The following is a 9,169-nucleotide window of genomic DNA, read 5'->3' on the forward strand; positions in this document are numbered from 1 at the left end:
AATAAATGCATGCAATAGTAAATATTACCCTGACTTGATACCTCTGGCAAAGCTATTAAGACAAAACTCTTCAATTTAGGCTCAGGCAAATTTTGGGGAGCAAGGGTAAAAGATAGTCACATTGTTTTCAACCAAAATATCACAAAATGGTCCCTCGGTGACTTACTAATGTGCTTCTCCTCTGAAACCCCCTGAGCCACGTCCTCACAGTACTAACCACCCTCAGCACCAGTGTCGTCTGAACTGCTACTAGTATATCTCATTAGATACTGTTTAAAGCATCTGCTTCTCAAGTTCCAAATTTCAAAATCCATATTCCTCCAAACAAAAGCACAGTCAGGCCTATCACAGCAATAGCCCTGTCCTTGTTACTAATTTTTATCTTAGTTGGTACTTTATTGCAGTGAAGAGACACCATTATCAAGGTAATTCCTATGAAAAATAATTTACTTGGGTTTTTTATTAAGTTTCTGTGGTTAAGTCTATTATCATCATGGTGGGGAGCATGATAGTAAGCATAGGGTGCTCTACAAGTACCTGAGAGTTCTACATTTCTATCTTACGGCAGCGGAAAGACAGAGACTGTGGGTCAGGCCTCGGCTTTTGAAACCTTAAAACCCACCCCCCAGTGACATACTTTCTCCAATAAGGCCACAACTCCTAATCCTTCTCAAGTAGTGTTATTTGACTAACATCCAAATAGATGAGTCTATTGTGGCCATTATTATTCAAACCATCACAAAACACAATCATTATAAAATTAAATAATGACAGATTCTACTTTTGTGGTAATGTGGTATTATCTTCAATATGTGGTATGCATTTCATATTTTCAATTCATGTCAATAAAATAACCTGCTATCAAGTAGACACCATTGGCTTATGTTTACTAATCTAGAGAGCATTTTCACTTCAGACAGAGAACCATATAAATATGGTATTTCTCATAACTTCTAAATAGCATCAAACTCTGGGACAGTACAGCATTCAAAAAAAGACAAATAAGATATTTAAAGAGTTGGAATAAGAATTGAAACTGTCTTTGTTTACAGAGAAGAGGATTTCGAGAAGAAAATTAAAAACAGCTGAAAATATAAAGAAACTTACAACTAACAAGTGATACTTGCATGGTTATTGGAAATAACATGTAAATACATAGTTGAATTATTTTTGTAAATGTCACAAATGAACAAGTGTAACTTAAAGATTTTAGTCTTTATGCTAATGAAAGAGACAAGAATTTTCTGTATTTTTAAATCATAACAATGGCATGTTTATAGTAGAGATTTTTTTTGTAGCCAATGTATGTACATAGTTTACACTTTGACTATTTTGCATTATTTTTCCCATAAATGCTGTAATTCTAATTTTATGTGTTAATTTGATTTTATTAGTTTGCTTCTATGTTTCAAATATTACAAATTTCATATTATTTTTATTTGATTCTGTCTATATTTATATTTTTGTCATGATTCTTTTAAATATTATTATTATTTTAATCATATTTTCATATCCTTTTAAAATTTTCTCTGTGTATATCTTATTTTACTCTCATTGCACCCGTTCTTCTTCAGATGTCTGATAATTCTTCATTTCTGAGATATTTCTTTGTTTGAAACAGTTGATTTTGTTCTTATCTTTATGCTGCTCAATTCTGTTTACCTTGATCTGATTCATAGTCTGGTTTTAAATTTAATTTAATTTAAATTTTTAATTTTTAAACATATTTTGAAATAAAAATATAATTACAACATTTACCCTTCCCTTTACTTCCTCTGACTCTTCCATGTTATACTACCTGTCTCAAATTCTTCCCCTACTTAAGAGATAATATATATTATATGTATACTATTTATTATATTACATATTATTATATATTATATAATATTGCTTATATTAGTAAAATTGAACCAAATGGATTTCAAATTCTGGCACTATTTCCTGGGGAAGAACATTTCTCCTGTTTTCATCATTCCTTAGCTGTCTGTAGTATTTTTTCTAACTTTGGGGTCCTGTGAAATTTCTCCCTTCCATGTTAGCATAGCTTTTGGTATTTTTCCTGTTCCAGTCCTGTTTAAGAAGCCATATTTTTGAAACTTCATGGGTGTGGTTTTCTTGACATTTCTTGGTAACATAACTTCACAGATGGCATCCTATTCATTTGGCTCTTAAAATTGTCTGTCCCTTGTTTCTCTATTTTGTTTCCTGAACCTTAGGTGTAGGAGCTGTGTTACAGATATCTTAGTTCCTGCTAGGCACTTGTCCTTTGTATTATATTGATTGTGGTTTCTTGTAATGTTCTCTGTATGTTCCAAGGTGAATGTTTTTGATAAGGGTTAAGAACTATACTTATCTCTGAATATAAGGATAAAGATTGTAACTGTGCTGGTTTAGTCAAGTTGTAGTTACAGATTGTCTTCCAAGATAAATGATCAGTAGTCATTGTTTTGGCTAGTTTTTCAGAACTAAACATGTTTTCTCTCCTGTTTAACAGGCTTTGAGTCCAATCAAAGAGATGTTGCTTGTTAGTTTTTTTCAAGATATGCATGCTATTATTACACATTTAGGGTTATCATGTCATGCTCATCATTGCTGTAATCATGGGCATCATAGTTGCTATAGTCATTTGAATAAAAATCACCCCCATAACCCCATATTAAAGGCAGTATGCCACTGGGGTGGGCTTTGAGGTCTTAAAAGTATCTGTGACTCAAGCTCTCTTCCTTATAACTGTAGATCAAGATGAAGAGCTCTCACCTATTTCTTCAGCACCAAGTTTTCCTGCTTACTACCATGCTTATTGTCATGATGATAATGGACTAAATCTCTGAAACTTTAAGCCAGCTCCAATAATACATGTTCCTTTATAAGAGTTGCTGTGGTCATGGTATTTCTTCCCAGCAATAGAAACCCTAGATAATATGGTTGGGTAGGACTATTTCACTCCCTTAGAAGATTGCATGACATTAACGTGTACCCTGAGAGTTAGTCCTCAGGGAGGAAGATTTCAAGTGAGACTGAACTAAGAAGCTCTACGTCCCATGTCTTCAGCAGTAATGCCTTAGATAGGTTTTCTATTGTTATGAAGAGAACCATGATGGTTGCAACTCTTACAAAGAAAACATTTAATTGGATGGCTTACAGTGCAGAGGTTCAGTCCATTAACATCATGGTGTGACATAGTGGCATACAGGCAGACATAGAGTTTAGAGTTTTATATGTTGATATACAGGCAACAGGAAGTGGTCTGAGACACTGGGTGCATGTTGAACGTTAGAGATGTCAAAGTTCACATACACAGTGACACTTTTCCTGCAAGGATGCCACATCAATTCAAAACACACACACACACACACACACACACACACACACACACACACACATCTCCTAATGAGATTAGGGGTGTCAATGAGATTAGGGTTGTCAATTACATTTACACTATCACATTCCATTCCCTGACTCTCACAATCTTCTAAATATATCAAAAAACAAAATATATTTATTTCAATTTCAAAAGTCTCATTGTCTATCACAAACTCAACAATTTTTAAAAATCCAATGTCCTTTCTGAGATTCATGAAATCTCATAATTGTAATCATCCTTCAAAATCAAAATTAAAAATTCAGATCACATACTTCAACATATAATGGCAGATGATATATATTACCAGTCCAAAATATAGAGAAGAGAGCATAGTGAGGAAATACTGGACCAAAGCAAGATCAAAAACCATCTGTGCAAACTCCAAATGCTTTATCTCCATGTCTGATGTCAAAGTGCTCTTCAGATCTCAAATTCCTTTCAGCTCTTTTTTTTTTCTCCATCATACACATTTCTCTTGGATAGTTTCCTAACATGCAGTTTTCCTCATCAAGCATCTCATAATTCTGGCATCTCTAATATCTTGTAGTCTCCAAGCCAAGCCAGGCTCCATCTTTATAGGTTAGGTTCACACAATTACCTCCCTGGCCCTCCATTCAGGGATACCCCTAACACTTGCTTGGCCTCAGTGTCTTTCCTTAGTTACGGAGGAAGAATCCATACCCCTTTTCTTCTGTGCTTAACTCTAAAGCCAGAACCACAAGGCCAATGATGCCAAATTCTGCCTTTAACTGGTGTTGGAAGATGGCCACTTCTTTCAATTATGTCTTCACTAGCTTTATATTTTCCATAGTTTCTATCACTGTTTGTCCTCAAACTGGATATATAAGCCAGGCTAGCCTACTACTTAAGAAATCTCCTGTCTCTGCCTCTGAAGTGCTGGGATTAAAGGTGTGGACCAACACAGCTGACTCTAAGTTTTTCTTTAATTCCTTTTCAAAAGTTGGAAACTAAGCTGGCTGGGATCTTGTCCTGAGGTTACTACAAATTTTATTCCATTTCTTAATCTGTTCATCTCATTAAACAGAGGAATTTGCTTTATTCTACTTACTGGTTCTCTTTTTCTCCTCAAATTGTGTATCTTACACTATTGTCTTGTTCAGCTTGATCCTTTTCACTATAAATCTTCTTTACACTTAACATTAATAACCACAAGACAGAGTCAAAACTAAGCTGTTTTGAGATTTCCACTGCCAACAGAATTAATCAAAAACTCTTCACTTTAGCATTAGGCAAACGTTTCAGACAAGGGCAGAAAGCAGTGACATTCTTTACCAAAGTATAACAAGACTGATCTCTAGGACACACCCTAACATTCTTTTCCTGTAAAACCCCTTGTTATATGCAACCATAGTTCATCAAATCACACTTAGCACCACTGTCTTCCATGTTCCTATTAGGATAGTCCAATAAACAACACTTAAAGCATTCAATAGTTTTCCTTATCCACACTCACAACGTTCATATTCTTTCAAACAAAAGCATCATTAGGCTTATGACAACAATACCCCAGTCCCTGGTACCCACTTAAGTCTTAGTTATGGTTTCTTTTGCTGTGAAGTGTAAAGGAATATTCCACAACATATAATCATTTTTTTACTATCTAAATCACAAAACACCTTTGTATTTGACATTTCAAGGGGACTTATGCTTGCACATACACTTTCAGGTTGTGGCTTTCTCTTCTTTTGTTACCTCCAAATTCAGGTTAGCTGTGAGCTTCAGTCATGAAGAAATGATGTTGGCTTGGTATGTTATTCTATTGGGAAACTATTGGCCCTCCTGTCTCAATAAGCTGATCCTTTTAGGGTTTCTGGAATAGGAGGGAGATAAATTAAAAGATAAATAAATAAATAATCAAATAAACTCTTTTCTAATAGATACTCTATAAGTGATTTATTAGCCTTATCTTGACCTGTCAGAATTTTAAAGTGCATTTTTTCTTTAATGAAGCTTTCTCAGGAGCTCTTCTCCAGCCGTTTCATCTGCAGTTCTCTGAAATGGATGATTAGTGTTCTAATATGGCCACTCATCACTAAAATCTCCTTGTTTCTGGAAGTCTACCTTCAACTTTTTCAACTGTGCAGTCCTGGCTTTTCCTTGTCTTTCTCTTGCAGAGTTCACTTTCAAATGCAGCCTTTTCATGTTGGAAACAAATGCAATCATGATATTCTGCAGTTCTTGGGCTCCAGTGGCTTTTCAAAATTTAATTATTTACTCTGATAGTTCACCTCCAAATAGATAGCTTCGACTGTGCTTTTAGAAGTTGTGGATTGAGGGTGATAGTGTAACTCACTCTAATGTTTTGATATCCTCTTGCCATGTCTGATATTCTATTTCCTCCCCTTGAGGTGATAAAAGTTCTCCATGCTTACTACTCACTGTGGAATTCCTGTACTTTAATAAAATACATGTTCTATAAAGTCATTTTGATGTATTTTAGATGAAATGTTCTATTTACAGACTTTCAATGTCAACTACATTTCATGCACTTATCCATTACAAAAAAAGTAAATAGAACTGTTTCAGAGTTAAAGATAGAAGAACTTTTCCAAATTCAGTTATGATTCAAGTATCTATTTTCCTCCATTATGTCTTTCATCATCACCAAATATTACTCTTCATGGTCTCCTTTCTAACTGTCATACCATACCCTCTATTAATTTATATCAACAATATAGTCTTAGAAAAAGGAATTAAGAACCTATCCCATTTATCATAATAATTCCAAAAATTTAAGTCATTCAGAAAACACATAACCAAAAAAATAAAATACCTCTACCTGAGATCTTTGGGATACTGAAAAGGGTAGTTAAAGTGGATGTTAGACAAATGAAAGACCTCCTGTTGTAAGGAGACCACTTGTTCATTTCCCGACTGCTCAGACTCCCAAAATAATCACACAAAAACCATATTATTTAAACTCTGTTTGGCCCATTAGCTCTAGCTTCTTATTTGCTAACTCTTACATCTTAATTTAACCAATCTCCATTAATCTATGCATCACCACAAGGTTGTGGTTTACCAGCAAAAATTTAGAACATCTGTCTCCAGCAGTGGCTACATGGCTTATCTCTGACTCCGCCTTCCTTCTCCTACCATTCACTTTAGTTTTCCCCACCTATCTACCCTATCACGCCAAACCAGTTTCTTTTTTTAAAGATTTTATTTTATTAAAAATTTCTATCTCCTCCCCTCCTCCCACTCCCCTCCCCTCCCCTCCACCCATATCCCCACTCCCTCCCTCTCCAGACTAAAAAGCAGTCAGGGTTCCCTACACTATGGGAAGTCCAAGTTCCTCCCAACTCCCCCCAGGTCTGGGAAGGTGAGCATCCAAACTGACAAGGCTAACACAGAGCCCGTCCATGCAGTAGAATCAAAGCCCATCGCCATTGTCCTTGGCTTCTCAGTCAGCCTCCACCGTCAGCCACATTCAAAGAGTCCGGTTTGATCATATGCTCCATCAGTCCCATTCCAACTGGTCTTGGTGATCTCCCATTAGATCTGTCCCACCATCTCAGTGGTTGAAAGCACCTCTCACGGTCCTGACTTTCTTTCTCATGTTCTCCCTCCTTCTGCTCCTCATCAGGACCTTGGGAGCTCAGTCCAGTGCTCCAATGTGGGTCTCTGTCTCTATCCATCACCAGATGAAGGTTCTATGGTAATATGCAAGATAATCATCAGTGTGGCTATAGGACAAGGCCAGTTCAGGCACCCTTTCCTCTGCTGCCCAATAAACAAGCTAGGGACATCTCCTTGGACACCTGGGAACCCGTCTAGAGTCCAGACTCTTGCCAACCCTAAAATGGCTCCCGTAATTAAAATATATACTTCCCTGCTCCCCAACCACCCCTCCTTCATCCCAACCATCCCATTCCTGCAAGCTCTCTCCATCCTCTTCTTCTCCCTTCTCTCCTCGCATCTCCCCTTATCCCCACATCACCCCCACCCCAGTGCTCCCAACCCCTGCCCGGCAGTTTTGTCAATTTCCAATATCCAGGATAATAACAATATGTTTTTCTTTGGGTTTACCTTCTTATTTAGTTTCTCTAGGATCACCAATTATAGTCTCTATGTCCTTTATTTATGGCTAGAATCCACTTATGAATGAGTACATACCATATTCCTCTTTTTGTGTCTGAGTTTCTTTATTAACCAATGGTATTCACAGCCTACAGAAGGGAATCCCACAATAGCTTCCCCTACTCCATGAATCAATACAGTGAAATGACTCTATGACTGAAATTAATCTACAGGTTTACAGCAATACACAGGAAAATTCCAATATTATATTTCACAGATGTAGAAAAAAACAATGTAAGAATTCACAGGGCCCACAAAAGAAAATTAATAGTCAAAGCAATTCTAGGGAGTGAAAATATTTCTAAAAATGGAAACTTACATAATCCTGAATACATAGATAAAAAATTTTTAAAGAAATTTCAAAGTCAGTTGACTTTGAATTAACCAGATGATTGTCCATGCAGATTTAATTTTCTTGAATTTTATTAGCCTGATATTGAGAGAAATTAGTAATTTATATATTTCTTTATTCTCTCTTCATCTGTTGAGCTCCTCTGATATTGACAACAACTAAGCAGCATTGCTTTCATTATGTTCTGATGCTAATGATCATAATATATATTAAGAGAGTAGATGCTATTTTAATTGGTTACTTTCAACTTTAATGATAATATATAAATATAAAGTAATATCTATATATATGTGCAAAATACATGCTACCTTTGAAGTAGTGAATATGTTAATAAAATCAACATTAAGTATTGATAATAGTGCTAATATAAACATTAAAGAGCCCTGCTAACTATGCTTCTACCTTGGCTATTATATAACAGCATGACACATGAAGCTACCATCATGATTTATATCCAAGTATTTATGTAATCAAATGCATTTGTTTTCCCTAATATTTATATTATATATTTGAAGAGAATTTTTGGAGAACTCAAATAATCCTTGTCTTAGAAAAAAGAAGATGCAATTTTATTAATAGATCCATTACTAGTGGTGTTATTAGTCATACTTTCTGGTGATTCACTTGACCACCAGGTTTTAGGAAAGAATAGTCACCATTACTGACGTCATACCCATCATCCTGAAGTCTACACTGTAGACTACACATAAAGCGACATATTATTGCATATTATTGCATTAAAATTCTCACCCATAAATTTGTTACTTTGTTATTTGATCTATTTTGTAAATTTATTTTAAATTGTCAATGGAAATATATTTCAAATATATTTTGTTAAAGGAATATTGAAGTTGTTTTAATTATATAGAAACCTTTTCACTTTAATTGGTAATTAAGTGAGAAAAAGTTTAAATTCTAAGGTCAGATAATTATTTTAAAAGTTAACTGATGCGCCACAGTACAAGGTGTGTAAACTAATGCATCATAGCATAAAAATCTGGTAAAAAATGTCCCCATGGTACTCATATTTGAAAGTACATGAATTAAATATCTTCTCTCATCCTTGGTAATACATGGAAATTTTATGTCTTAACTAGACTTTCATGTTTATTTTATGCAAAAATACTAGTATGCCACTAAAAGTTTTATCTTTCTGTAAATTTCATAGCATAAGATGTAAAATACCATAACATTGCCTTAACTTCAAATGCTGCTGTGTAATTAAGCTCAAATTGCTCTAAATATCAATAAGAATAACATTCCTAGCATCTCATGAACAACAAAGATAATTTTCTTACCTTTTTTGTACCTTATGAGTTTCAACTGTTTTTGCTTCCTTTGACATATATGCC

The sequence above is a fragment of the Arvicola amphibius genome, chromosome 3, assembly GCF_903992535.2.
Source record: "Arvicola amphibius chromosome 3, mArvAmp1.2, whole genome shotgun sequence".
Classification (NCBI taxonomy): Eukaryota; Metazoa; Chordata; class Mammalia; order Rodentia; family Cricetidae; genus Arvicola; species Arvicola amphibius.